The sequence below is a fragment of the Chiloscyllium plagiosum genome, unplaced genomic scaffold (genome assembly GCF_037043375.1).
Source record: "Chiloscyllium plagiosum isolate Xiang-an unplaced genomic scaffold, Cpla_swu_hap1 HiC_scaffold_4, whole genome shotgun sequence".
Taxonomy (NCBI): domain Eukaryota; kingdom Metazoa; phylum Chordata; class Chondrichthyes; order Orectolobiformes; family Hemiscylliidae; genus Chiloscyllium; species Chiloscyllium plagiosum.
In genome coordinates this window covers 133,560,431-133,574,538 of record NW_028270142.1, presented here as the reverse complement: position 1 = coordinate 133,574,538, position 14,108 = coordinate 133,560,431, and the positions used below count along the sequence as shown (strand labels likewise).

Here is a 14,108-nt window from a genome sequence, read left to right as displayed (position 1 = left end):
CTCTTTGAACACACACAGCGACTAAAAGACATCATTAATTCAAGTATGAGCACTTTTTGTTTTATGTAGTTGTGGAATGTGGGTGTCACTGGCTGGGCCAGTATTTACTGCCAGTCCCCAGTTGCCCTGAGAAGGTGGTGGTGAGCTGCCTTCTTAAACAGTCCACATGCTGTAGGTAGAGACATAATGCCCTTAGGGAGGCAATTCCATGATGTTGACCCAGCGGCAATTGATCTCCAAGTCAAGATGATGAGTGACTTGGAGGAGAACTTGCAGGTGGTGGTATTCTCATGTAATCTGTTTATTGTAACTCCAGTAAAAGTTTTACTATTTAGAAACACTAATTACTGTTTCTTTTCTTTCTCTCAGTCTCAAAAACAAGAGAGTTTGTGAATGAACGAGGTGTATTAATGGATGGTGAACTGCCAGAGGATGGATGGTGAGAATCTGCAGTTCATTGCTGTATCTCAAATGAAATCCAAAGTCCAATTCTGTTCTGCCACAGGAGGCTGGTACTTCCCCATTATCTGTGGAGATGCAATCAATATGCCAATGTTTGTCAACATAACCAAGGCCTGTGAGCTTGATCTCATAATTCTTCACCATCTCAGTGTTCTTCAACTGTTTGATCAAATCATGGATGATCCAAGACTTCTTTTAGTTGAACACTGGGTAAGTCAAAGCTACTGTGTTACGTCTCACAGCTAGTATCTTGCAGGGACTTGCTCAAAATGTCATAAGCATATCATGGCACATGACCTGATGGTATAAAAGCCTCAGTCTCCATCTTATTGGGCCACCTGCAGCATGAACTGTGGAGGGAAGCTTGTTTCCCCTTGTGAGGGTATCCAAAACCAAAATTGGAATAGATTAGGAGGTACAGTAGCACAGTGTTTAGCACTGCTGCCTCACAGTGCCAAGGACCTGGTTTCAATTCCATCCTCAGGTGACTGTGGAGTTTGCAATATTCTCCCTGTGTCTGCATGGGTTTCCTCCCACAGTTCAAAGATATGCAGGTTGGGTTGATTGGCCATGCTAAATTGCATATGGTGTGCATGCTAGATGGATTAATCATTGGAAATGCAGAGTTACAGGAATGGGTTCAGGGTGTTGGTTTGGATGGGATGCTCTTCTGAAGATTGGTATAGACTCAATGGGCCAAAATTTCTGCTTCCACACTGTAGGCATTCTATGATTCAAAGGACAAAGTCTCAGAATAAAGGGTTCCCATTTAAGACAGTGATGGCAAGGAATTTGGGAGTAAATGTCTGGAATTCTCTAGCCCAGAGACTTACGGAGGTTAGAACACTGAAAACATATAAACAGGAGGTAGATAGATTTCTGAAATACCAGAGAGTCGATGGCTATGCTGAGCTGGCATTAAACAAGAGTTGAGGCTTGAGGCAGATTAACCCTGATCATAGAAAATAGGGACACGGGCTTGAGGGGGTAAATGGCCAACTCCTGCTCCTTTTCCTTATGGTCTTATGTTGTTATTTATCCTGTGCTAATCTAAGCCTAATTCATCCTTTAACTCAGCCTTATTAATTACATTGATTCCTTTCCTTCTCCTTGTAGAGTCAGAGAAACATAGAGTCCTACAGCACAGAGACTTGCCCTTTTGTCAAAACTGGTCCATGCTGAACAAAACATTCATCCATGCTAACCCCATTTCCCTGCACTTGGCCCATATCCTTCTAAACCTTTCCTATCCATGTATTTGTCAAAATGCCTTTTAAATGTTGTTAATGTACCTACCTCAACCACTTTTGCTGGCAGATCATTCCATATGCTTACCACCCTCTGTGTAAAAACATTACCCCTCACATTCCCTTTTATTCTTTCCCCTCTAACCTTAAACTGATGTTCTCTGGTGCTCCATTCCCCAACCCTGGGAAAAAAACTGAGTGCATTCAGCCTATCCATGTCTCTCATGATACTATACACTTTGATTATTTCACCTCTCAGTCTCCTACACTCTAAAGAGAACAGTTCTAGCTTGTCCAACCTCTTCCTATAATTCTGACCATTGAGTCCTGGCAACATCCTTGTAAATTTCTTCTGCACTCTTTCAAGTTTAATAATATCCTTCCTATTGCAAGGTGACCAAAACTGAAGACAATACTCCAAGTGTGACTTCACAAATGTCCTGTGCAATTGCAGGATATACTCAATACCCTGACTGAGGAAGGCCAGTGTGCCAAAAGTCTTCTTCACTGCCCTGTCTACCTGTGACTCCACCTTCAGAGAACCATGCGCCTGAACACCAAAGAGCCTCTGTTCTCCTTAAGGCCCTAACATTAACCATGAAATCCTTGCCTTGATTTAATTTTCCAAAATGCAAGACCTCCCAGTTATCTATATTAAACTCCATTTTCCATTTCTCGGCCTACTTCCCCAGCTGATCAAGGTCTTGCTGCAATTTTTGATAACCTTCCTCACTGTCCACGATACTGCCTATTTTAGTGTCATCAGCAAACTTACTAATCATGACTTGTACATTCTCATCCAAATCATTGCTATATATAACAAACAGTAATGGTCCAAGCACCAACCCCTGAGGCACTCCACTAGTCACAGGCCTCCAGTCTAACAAGCATCCTTCCACTATTACCCAATGTTTCTTGCTATCATTTTGTATCCAATTTTCCAGCTCCCCCTGGATCTAGCCTACCAAAGCAGTCTACCATGTGCAACCTTATCTACAGAAATCCATATCGACGATGTCTACCTCCCTGTCCTCGTCAATATTTCTGGTCACTTCATCAAAGAACTCTAACAAAGTTGTGAGGCATGGTCTCCCACGCACAAAGCCATGCTGACTATTCATAATCAGATTCTAGCTTTCCGAATGCATATATATCTTATCTCTCAGAATCTTCTCAAGTAACGTATCCACCACAGATGATTGGCTTACAGGTCTATAGGTCTCAGGTTTTTCTTTGTCATTTCCGCCACCTCCAAACAGACCCCACCACCATGGCTTCACACTGCCTGGGTGACTTCCAGACCAGATTCAGTCCGATTGGTGTGCAAGTAGTGTGCCCAGTTAGGCTGGGGTGCGGGCCGTGTTCTGACTGAGCTTCACCGATTTCCTACGGTGGGAAGTGCTCCATTTGCACAAGGGAGCAAGGGTCTTAAGAGGTGAAGTGAGTAACCAGCAAAGCCTAGGAAAAGTGCCTGTCTGTTTTCAAAACTGTCATGTCAGTAACCAGACAGACTTAGAAACGTGTCTTTACGCTAAGTGTAACAGCCTTACGCGCTCTCTTAGGTTTTTTGGATATCTTAGGGCATGTCTTGCTAATGGATGCACAAAATAAATCGAGGTAAAGCACAGATGCTCAGAGACACAGTTCAAGGCCGTAGCGGCTTGATGCTGAGTGTAGTTCCTGGGGAAGGTGTTTGGCTGCTCCACTCGCGGTGTGCACGCATTTTTTGTAAAAGTGAAAATCCTCTTTCGGTTAACTAAAACAGATAATAAAGCAGGTCTTTCTTGAAAACAAATTGGCATAAAGTGAACGTTCGAAAAGCAGGGGATACTGGTATTCTAAAATTAATAGAACTATGGTCGCTGGTCCCAAAGTGCTCCCCCATTGTTACCTCAGTCACCTGTCCTGCCCTATTTCCCAAGAGCAGGTCGAGTTGTGTCACTTACCTCCAACGTTAGTGAGAAAGCTTTCAACCACATTTACAAGAGAAAATCTGTCGCTCCCCCCCTTAATCCTTTCATTTCAGTCATTTTGTCTCTTCCTATAAACAACTTTGTAAAAAGATCATTCTTTTACTCAGGCCTTTGGCCCCTACTTTCAAACTCACACCCTTGGAGCTCATTTCTTCCAGCATAGGGGTGACACAGTGGCTCAGTGGTTAGCACTACTGACTCACAGCACCAGGGTCCCAGCTTCATTTCCAGCCTTGGGTGGAGTTTGCACTTCTTCCTGTGTCTGCTTGGGTTTCCTCCAAGTGGTCTGGTTTTCTCCTGTAGGTCAGGTGAATGGGCCATGCTAAATTGCCCATAGTGTCAGAGGGTTACTCTTCAGAGGGTCGGTGTGGACTGGTTGGGCCAAAGGGCCTGTTTCCACACTGTCGGGAATCTAATCACTCTGAAAGTTGCCTTGGGACTGCTTGTACGTTAAAAGAACCACATACACAATATATAATTACAAATTTTTATTGAGGAACAAAGGAATGCTATTCACTGAAATCTCTGGATCTCTACAACTTTTTTCCTGTTGAAATCTTTGTAGCCATCAATTTTGTACATTTACCACAAATAGTATAATTACTGAGAGCAGTGTCATTGTTATAAGTGCCATAATTATCATGTGACAGCTCGTTCAATTCTCTAAGGAACACTCAATAGAGGTTATCTGTAACTCTTCACACCAGTGACAGAGGAACATATTCAATAACAGTGCACTGTTTAGATGCATTCATAAACTGAGGCTTCACTTCCTAAATCAGGTTCATTAGATTGAGTATCCAATTTGCAAGTTATCGAATTGTTTAAAAAAAAATGAATGTCCTTGTGGAACGTGTCCATGCTTATAATTACACTGATCATATGATTTGCTTGCTGCCAAAACCAGAGGTCATGCTCACCAGTTTACAAAACTGAGCTTTACATCTGTTTAAAACAGGCATTGCAGACATTTCTTGCTCTGATGTTAGAACACAGGAATTTTTTTAGATGCAGTTATCAGTTTATTACAAAAAAAATTTATACGTTCCATACATTTGCTTTGCAGTATTTGAATTATCTTTGGCACATAAGTTGTTGGAGGTGTTAACACCTGCATTTTTGCAGAGCAAGAGTCCATTGGCCGATCTCGTCTCACCCAGCTGTTTCTTGTGCAGCAACTGTGAATGGCCGGGAATAGGAGGGACAGCGATGGAAGATGAATAGAGCTCCTGAGTGAGGGAACAAAGGTGGATGTCACCACCTCAGGCTTCCGAATCTCACTTGGCTTCAATCCAGGAGCCTATTCAGCTGTGGAATCTTGTGTTTTATGGGTGACACATTCATGAAGCAGCTCTGAATGTTGAATCCCTAAGAATGGCCTCCAGACAGAACATCCTCCGGGATTAGGCTAACGGTAATATTTATCAAAGCATGCATGTTGTCAAAAACTGCATTACCCTAAATTACCTCTACAACATTTGCTGCATCAAGATGGTCTTTATTCTATTACTGCATAAACAAGTGATAAAAGCCTTTCCTCATAAAAGGAGACAGTCATTCTCCTTTAGCAGCTGACAGATCTTCCAAAGTTGAGGGTTTCATTTGTGGCTAGAACATGTGTCTACTATGGAAATGTTTTTTCAGTTTAATGGCACCGATTTATATAATGATATGACTCTTTTGCAGAACTCCCAATGAGATGCACCGATTTTTAATCAGTAAGGAAATGATGGATTACGGGGAAAGGAGTTGAGAAGTATCAGGTTACCATAAACTCATTGAATGGAGTAGAGCAGACCCAATGGGCTGAATGGCCGACCTTTGCTCCTTTGTCTTGTGGCCTTATGAACTCAAATAATTAACTTTGTTTCTGTCTCCAACGATGGTGCCAGACCTGCTAAGTTTATTCAGTATTTTCTGTTTTTATTTCAAATTTCCAGCATTCACAGTGTTTTGCTTTTATTTAAGGGCTCCTAACTCTGGTCCAGCATCTATAGCATATCTGTCTCAGCAAAGGCCTTGTACGTCTAGTGCTACAGACTGCTCGTTGTTAGTGCTAATCTCATTTAAATACTTTCCTAGATAGGAAAAGGCTTTATATTCTTAGCTGATTTCTGGACTGAAGGCTGGTCAGTAGTGTTGCCAATTCAGCCAGTATGGACTAATCCTATAATCGAATCCATGCAAAACTTAAAAAAAGAGCATTTGAATCCCTGAAGAATGAGTGTTTGATGGAAGGATTTTAATGAGTTTCCATTGTCTAAAGTTAGCTGGTCAGCTATTTAATCTGGCTTCTGATTCATATTACATCATGAGCTGTAGCTAGGGTGAGCACCAGGGAAAGTAAACAGCTAACCAGGAAAATGCAGATTAAAATGCAGTTGCTTGACAGTAGCATATGCCTTCATTTTACAGGGATTTACCTTCCCATTGCTGTATGATGAGGCAAGCAGAACAGATGGCTGGCTTGTTAGGGAGCAAGGATGTGCACAGCACAAATTAATTCCCCAAGTTAGCACAGAGGCAGCAGGAGATAGAGGAAAACTTCTCCTTTCACCAAACCCCTCTTGGAACCTAAAGTTCATGTACTCAGGGATTTAACTTCTTGCTGAGCAAATCAATGACATATTATTAGAAAGGATGCTTGCTGTGTCTTGCAGAATTATGTCTTGATGAGAGAATCTATTCAGAAGAGAACAAAAATATATTTCCAATAATCTTGATGGAAAAAGAAGGGAAGGAATAGTTGAGAGCAACATGCTGCAAGGAAGACTGTAATGTCTGCCTGCAATGGAGATAACTTTTACTTAAGTCTTTGTCTGTGGTCCGACATGATCTGCCATGGGGTTAGCTTGACTCAGTCTGCACTCATTCCTGTGAACCAGAATTCTGAGTAATTCTAGGGAGCTCCATCTTTTGCACTGTTCCTCCTTCTTTATCTGGTCTGACTTCAAATACACAGCGTCAAAAGTCACAAGACACCAGTTTATCGTCAAACAGATTTTTTAAAATCACAAACTTTTTGAACGCTGCCCCTTCATTGAATGAAGTCACCTGACGAAGGGGAAGCACTCAGAAAGCTTGTATTTCAGATAAACCTGTTGGATTGTAACCTGGTGTTGTGTGACTCTTGATCCCAACCACTCCAGTTAACACCGGCACCATCACTTCAGATAGATAGAATCACTACTGACCTGATCAACAGCCTCCTGCCATTTTGGTTGCCCTGTGCTGTTACCACATGAACAACAGCAGTTTAAGAAGGAAGCACAATACCACCTTCTCTAGCCCAATTAGTGATGAGCAATAGAGGCTATTGCAGACAGCGATGCACACATTGTATGAAGGAAAACCAAATGACATGTTGGTAGAGGAAGAGGTATGTGTGGAAGGGTGGGATATTAAGGGTGGGTGGGCGGAAGGGAGGGGAAGGATCCCAATATTCTCTGCCAAAGGCTTTCCAGTGGAACATCTTTGAAAAGCAGAGCTACCAATATATCTTTGGTAATCTTCTTTGTGGTCTTTGATACAGGCAAAACAACTTGTAATGTTGCAATTGAGCAGCATCCTTGCTGCTGTGATGTTTTTCTGCCCCTGTCTATTCATTGTATTCTGATGCTTATGGAAAGTACACTGACAGCCTGGTCAAAAACTACAACAATGCCAATTAGTTCTTAAGAAGGGTCACTGGACTTGAAATATTAATTCTATTTTCTCTCCACAGATGTTGTCAGACTTGCTGAGTTTCTCCAGCAAATTTTGTTTATGTTTTAGATTCCAGCATCTGCAGTTCTTTGTTTTATATTAAATGATGCTGTTGTTTGATGAAGTTAATTGCTTTAAAGGTCACGGATGTACAAGTGAGGCCTGATGGTTATATGGATTGGATAGATGTGTAAATTAGCTCAAAGTATACACCGCTTTATAATGTACAGGATTCCCACTGCAGACAGAAATCTGACGCTGTCAGAATTGATACTGCATTCATTCTTTTTGTTACTCTTTTGTTTATTTTTAGTATTGTATGTGAGCCATGTTTGATTTCTGGTAGTCTGGAAAATGCAGAGATTTGTGATGCTGGACTTGCATGAGCAGTTGTTAGTCCTTAGCGTTGTGCACAGTGCTAGATACCACACTATTGGAAAGATGTGAACGCTTTGGACAAAATGCAGAAGAGATTTTCAAAAATGGTTTCAGGGATGAGAAACTTCAGTGTCGAGGATAGATTGGAGAGGTTGTGACTCCTTAAAAAGAAGCACTCTCGGAGAAGGTCTGATAGAAGTATTCAAAAGCATGAGAGGCTTGGATACAGTAGATAGGGAGAAACTGATAAAAGAATAGTGCATGAGAGAGGAGTCCATTGCTGCGCTTAAGAGGGTATTTGATGATTGTTTCTATTCAACAAAGCATGTAAAGGGAAAGGACAGATGAGTGACACTAAGTCATAATGCTCATTGGAGAGCCACAGCAGATAGGCCGAATGGCCTCCCTCTATGCAGTAACAATCATGTGATTCTGTCTTCTTGGTATTTCAAATTATTTGCCATCTAGCATGAAAAATGACTTCCTTTTATTGTCTTCCTTTTATGGTCACTAACCTTTCTTATTGTGTAATTTCCTTAGTTGGTTAAATTATATGGATAGACATCAATAATGGATTTCACCCACTCCAGGTTGGCCATCTGAGGTCAGGGTGTTTGATGACAATGACCTCCAACCCAGCACCTAGGGCCAGTAATGTTACCTGATCCTCTGCATGCATCACAGCCATGGACAATGTACAGAGCAGAGATCTCAAATCCCAAGTTAAAAATCACACAACACCAGGTTATAGTCCAACAGGTTTAATTGGAAGCACTAGCGACTCCACAACACCTGATGAAGGAGCAACGCTCAGAAAGCTAGTGCTTCCAATTAAACCTGTTGGACTATAACCTGGTGTGGTGTGATTTTTAACTTTGTACACTCCAGTCCAACACTGGCACCTCCAAATAATCAAATCCCAATAGAAATGTCTGTGCAATTTTTTTTTTGCTTTTATTCATTTGTAGGATGTGAGTCCTGCTGACAGGGCCACCATTTGTAGCCCACCCCTAAATACCCTGAAGAAACTGGTGGTGAACTGCCTTCTTGAATGACTGTAGTCCATTTGCTGCAGCTACATTCTCAATTTCTGAGGGAGGGAATTCCAGGATTTGGACCCAGCCACACTGAATGGTGATTTGTTTCCAACTCAGAGTGGTGAGTGTCGAGGAGGGGAATTTGCAGGTGATGGTGTTCCCATGTATCCGCAGTCCTTATCCTTTTGGGTGTTAGTGGCTATGTCTTGGAAGGTGCTGTGTAAGGAGCCTTGGTGAATTCCTGCAATGCATCTGCATTATACACTGCTTCTACTGAACGTCGTTGGATGCATGTGAATGTGATGCCAATCAAGTGGACTGCTTTGTCCTGGATGGTGTCAACTCTGTTCAATATTGCTGGAGCTGCAATCACTCTGGCAAGTGGGAAGTATTCCTGACTTGTGCCTTGTAGGTGGTGGACAGGCTTTGGAGAGTCAGGAGGTGACTTATTCGCTGCAGTATTCCTGACCTCAGCCTAATCTTGCAGCCAATGTAGTTACGTGGTGAGTTCAGTTCAGTTTCTCATCAATGATAGCTCTCAGGATGTTGATAATGGAGGAATTCAGTGCTAATAATACCATTGAATGTCAAGGGGTGAGAGTTAGATTTTCTCTTATTGGAGAAGATGATTGGCTGGAACTTCTGTAATATATTTCTGACCATTTGTCAGCTAATACCTGATTATTGTTCAGGACTTGGTTTGGACATGGACAGCTTCATTATCTGAGGAGTCACAAATGTTGCTGAGCATTGCACAATTGCCAGTGTATGAAGAAAAGCATTGATGAAACAGCTGAAGATGATCAGACTGAAAATGCTACCCTAAGGAGCTCTTGCAGAGATGGCCTGGAATTGAGATGACTGACCTCCAAAAACTACAACCATCTTCCTTTGCCCGTGTTAGTTTTGACCAACTGACAGTTTTCCCCTGATTCCTATTGACTACAGTTTTGCTAGGATTCCTTGATGCCACATTCAGTCAAATGCATCCTTGATGGGGTAAAAACAATGATTGCAGATGCTGGAAACCAGATTCTGGATTAGTGGTGCTGGAAGAGCACAGCAGTTCAGGCAGCATCCGAGGAGCTTCGAAATCGACGTTTCGGGCAAAAGTCCTTCATCAGGAATAAAGGCAGTGAGCCTGAAGGGTGGAGAGATAAGTGAGAGGAGGGTGGGGGTGGGGAGAAAGTAGCATAGATACAATGGGCGAGTGGGGGAGGGGATGAAGGTGATAGGTCAGGGAGGAGAGGGTGGAGTGGATAGGTGGAAAAGGAGATAGGCAGGTAGGACAAGTCCGGACAAGTCATGGGGACAGTGCTGAGCTGGAAGTTTGGAACTAGGGTGAGGTGGGGGAAGGGAAATGAGGAAACTGTTGAAGTCCACATTGATGCCCTGGGGTTGAAGTGTTCCGAGGTGGAAGATGAGGTGTTCTTCCTCCAGGCGTCTGGTGGTGAGGGAGTGGCGGTGAAGGAGGCCCAGGACCTCCATGTCCTCGGCAGAGTGGGAGGGAGAGTGGAAATGTTGGGCCACGGGGTGGTGTGGTTGATTGGTGCGGGTGTCCCGGAGATGTTCCCTAAAGCGCTCTGCTAGGAGGCGCCTAGTCTCCCCAATGTAGAGGAGACCGCATCAGGAGCAACGGATACAATAAATGATATTAGTGGATGTGCAAGTAAAACTTTGATGGATGTGGAAGACTCCTTTAGGGCCTTGGAAAGAGGTGAGGGAGGAAGTGTGGGCGCAGGTTTTACAGTTCCTGCGGTGGCAGGGGAAAGTGCCAGGATAGGAGGGTGGGTTGTAGGGGGGCATGGACCTGACCAGGTAGTCACAGAGGGAACCGACTCCCACAGCTACCTGGATTACACCTCTTCCCATCCTACCTCTTGCAAAAATGCCATCCCGTATTCCCAATTCCTCCGCCTCCGCCGTATCTGCTCCCAGGAGGACCAGTTCCCCACAGAACACACCAGATGGCCTCCTTCTTTAGAGACTGCAATTTCCCTTCCCACGTGGTTAAAGATGCCCTCCAACGCATCTCGTCCACATCCCGCACCTCTGCCCTCAGACCCCACCCCTCCAACCGTAACAAGGACAGAACACCCCTGGTGCTCACCTACCAACCTTCGCATAAACCAAATCATCCACCAACATTTCCGCCACCTCCAAACGCACCCCACCACCAGGAATATTTTTTTCCTCCCCACCCCTTTCCACCTTCCGCAAAGACTGTTCCCTCCGTGACTACCTGGTCAGGTCCATGCCCTCCTACAACCCACCCTCCCATCCTGGCACTTTCTCCTGCCACTGCTGAAACTGTAAAACCTGTGCCAACACCTCCTCCCTCACCTCTATCCAAGGCCCTAAAGGAGCCTTCTACATCCATCAAAGCTTTACTTGCACATCCACTAATATCATTCATTGTATCTGTTGCTCCCGATGGGGTCTCCTCTACATTGGGGAGACTGGGCGCCTCCTAGCAGAGCACTTTAGGGAACATCTCCGGGACACCCGCACCAATCAACCATACCTCCCCGTGGCCCAACATTTCAACTTTCCCTCCCACTCTGCCGAGGACATGGAGGTCCTGGGCCTCCTTCACCACCACTCCCTCACCACCAGACGCCTGGAGGAAGAACGCCTCATCTTCCGCCTCGGAACACTTCAACCCCAGGGCATCAATGTGGACTTCAACAGTTTCCTCATTTCCCCTTCCCACACCTCACCCTAGTTCCAAACTTCCAGCTCAGCACTGTCCTCATGACTTGTCCGAACTTGTCCTACCTGCCTATCTCCTTTTCCACCTATCCACTCCACCCTCTCCTCCCTGACCTATCACCTTCATCCCCTCCTCCACTCACCCATTGTACTCTATGCTACTTTCTCCCCACCCCCCTCCTCCTCTAGCTTATCTCTCCACACTCCAGGCTCACTGCCTTTATTCCAGATGAAGGGCTTTTGCCTGAAACGTCGATTTCGAAGCTCCTTGGATGCTGCCTGAACTGCTGTGCCCTTCCAGCACCACTAATCCAAATGCATCCTTCATGTCAAGGGCAGTCACTCTCACCTCAGCTCTGGAATTCATCTCTTTTGTTCACACTGAACCGAGGTTCTCATGAGGTCTGGAGCTGAGTGGCCCTGGCAGAACCCAAACTGGGCGTCACTGAACAGGCTATTACTGTGTAGGTGTTGCTTAATAGCATTGTCAATGACACCTTCCATCACTTTACTGATGATCAAGAGTAGACTGTTGGGGCGGTAATTGGGCGGGTTGGATTTGTCCTGTTATTTGGGAAAAGGAATATTCTTGAGGTTGGAGATGTTTGTGGAGTCTCCTCCTGAAACGTGGGAGGGCTGTGTGCAGACTGTTGCCTGGGGTTCATCCGCTCGCACTTGCTTTTTTATCTTTATCTTTCTTTTACTTCTGCTTTTTTATCTTTTTTTTTTGTCTTTTGCTTTTCTTTGGGGAGGGAATGGGGTTTAGTGGGCAGCTTTCGCCTGTCAGCGAGAATGGGCCACGTCGCAGCCTCCAGGCATTCAGGGCCAGCAGTGGCAAAGTTCCTCCAGTGAAAGCGGGTGGCAGTATCAACGGCCTCTTGGTTGTGCCAGCGGGATGACATCTTGGTGGAGAGCGGCTGAAGTATGACTCTTGGTGCGGGTGGCGTGGGCTGGCAGCATAGCCAGGGACTCCTGGTTGCAATCGGCCTGCAGCAGGGACTCCTCGTTACTGACAAGGTGGTTATGGCAGCGGAGTTGGTGACTCCTGTTTGTGAGTGAGCATGGGTTCAGCATGGAACCTAGTGGCGTCGATGAAGTGGGCCCAGCGATAAAGAGTGGTGGGTCTGGCGCAGGTAGTGGTGGAGGGTTGGCAGTGCAGATGTTGGTGCTGAGCCAGCTCAGGACTCATGGACGAAGGCTGCAAAATGAAGATAGCCTCCATCTCAGTTATATCTTTGCACTGCTTTTATTCAAAATGGTGCCAGAGTTTTGTGACAATTGAAGCTTTTCACTGCATTCGACTGCATTATTCACTGTAAAATGCAAGTGACAATAAACTATTCAATTCACTTCAAGTGAGTTGTTCACTGGCCAATCATCTGGATGTAGCAGGGCTTAGGACTGATCTTTGTTTGTAGAATCACTCAGATCTATCACTTGTTGCTTATACTGTTTGGAATGCAAATGGTCTTGTTTTGTGCCTTCACCAGGTTGACACCTCCATTTTAGGAATGTCTGGTGCTACTCTTGACATTCCTTGTACACGCTTCACTGAACCAGAGTTGATCCCCTGGGCTTGACTGTAATGATTGAGGGGGATATGTTGGGCCACAAGTTTGCAGATTGTGTTGAAGTGCTGTTCCACTGTTGATGACCCACAGCACCTCGTGGATGTCCAGTATTGAGTTGTTAGATCTGTTCGAGGTCTGTCCCATTTAGCACCGTGATTGTTCCAAACAACACAATGGAAGTTATTGTCAATGTGAAGGACGGTCACTCTTACTGATACTGTCATGAACAATGCATTCGCAGCCGGCAAATTGGTAAAGATGAAGTCAAGTCAGTTTAACATATCTTCTGAAAACAGTACCTCCAACAGTGCTGCACTTGCTCAGTACTGTGCAGAAGTGTCTGCCTAGTTTTCCATGTTCAAATCCTGGAGTAGGGCTTGAACCCACAAATTTTAGACTCAGACATCCGAATGTTATGGCTCAGCAACAACTGACATTTGTACAGGATGTTGGTGAGGACACATTTGGAGTACTGTGTATAATTCTGGTGTATAATACTGTGTATAATTCTAATTGGAGGAAGAGCAAGAGAGAATTACAAGGACGTTACTGGGAATGAAGGGTTTGTGTTATAAGGAGAGGCAATTTTTTTTCCCTGGAACATAGGAGGTTGAGGGGTGATCTTATGAAGGTTTATCAAATCATGAAGGGCATAAGGTGAATAACAAAGGTCTTTTTCCTCAGGTGAAGAGTTCTAAACCAGGGACCATAATTTTAAGTTGAGAGGACAATGATTTAAAAGGGACCTGAGGGGCAATTGTCTCACACAGGCAGTGGTGTGTATGTGGATCAAACCACCAGAGGATGTATTAGATGCAGGTACAATTACAACATTTCAGAGACATTTGGGCAGGTACATGGATAGGAAGGATTTAGAGGGATATAGGCCAAATACTGGCAAGTGAGACATGTTGGATTGAAGGGTCTGTTTCTGTTCTATGTGACTCTATGATCCTACAAGTGTGTTTTACTCACTTGTTGGTTCATTACATGTGTTGCAGACTCAGTTTAGAAGGTATTACC

At 44.3% G+C, this 14,108-nt stretch overlaps 1 long non-coding RNA gene across 1 annotated transcript in view; it reads left to right on the top strand.

The window, feature by feature from the left end:
* The first annotated feature begins 500 nt into the window (after nt 1-500).
* The window catches only part of LOC148150489 (uncharacterized), a 165,701-nt gene continuing 152,093 nt past the window's right edge, over nt 501-14,108 (top strand). Inside the window, exon 1 of the long non-coding RNA XR_015756865.1 lies at nt 501-672. This is a non-coding gene — a long non-coding RNA (uncharacterized LOC148150489). The remainder of the gene's footprint in view (nt 673-14,108) is intronic.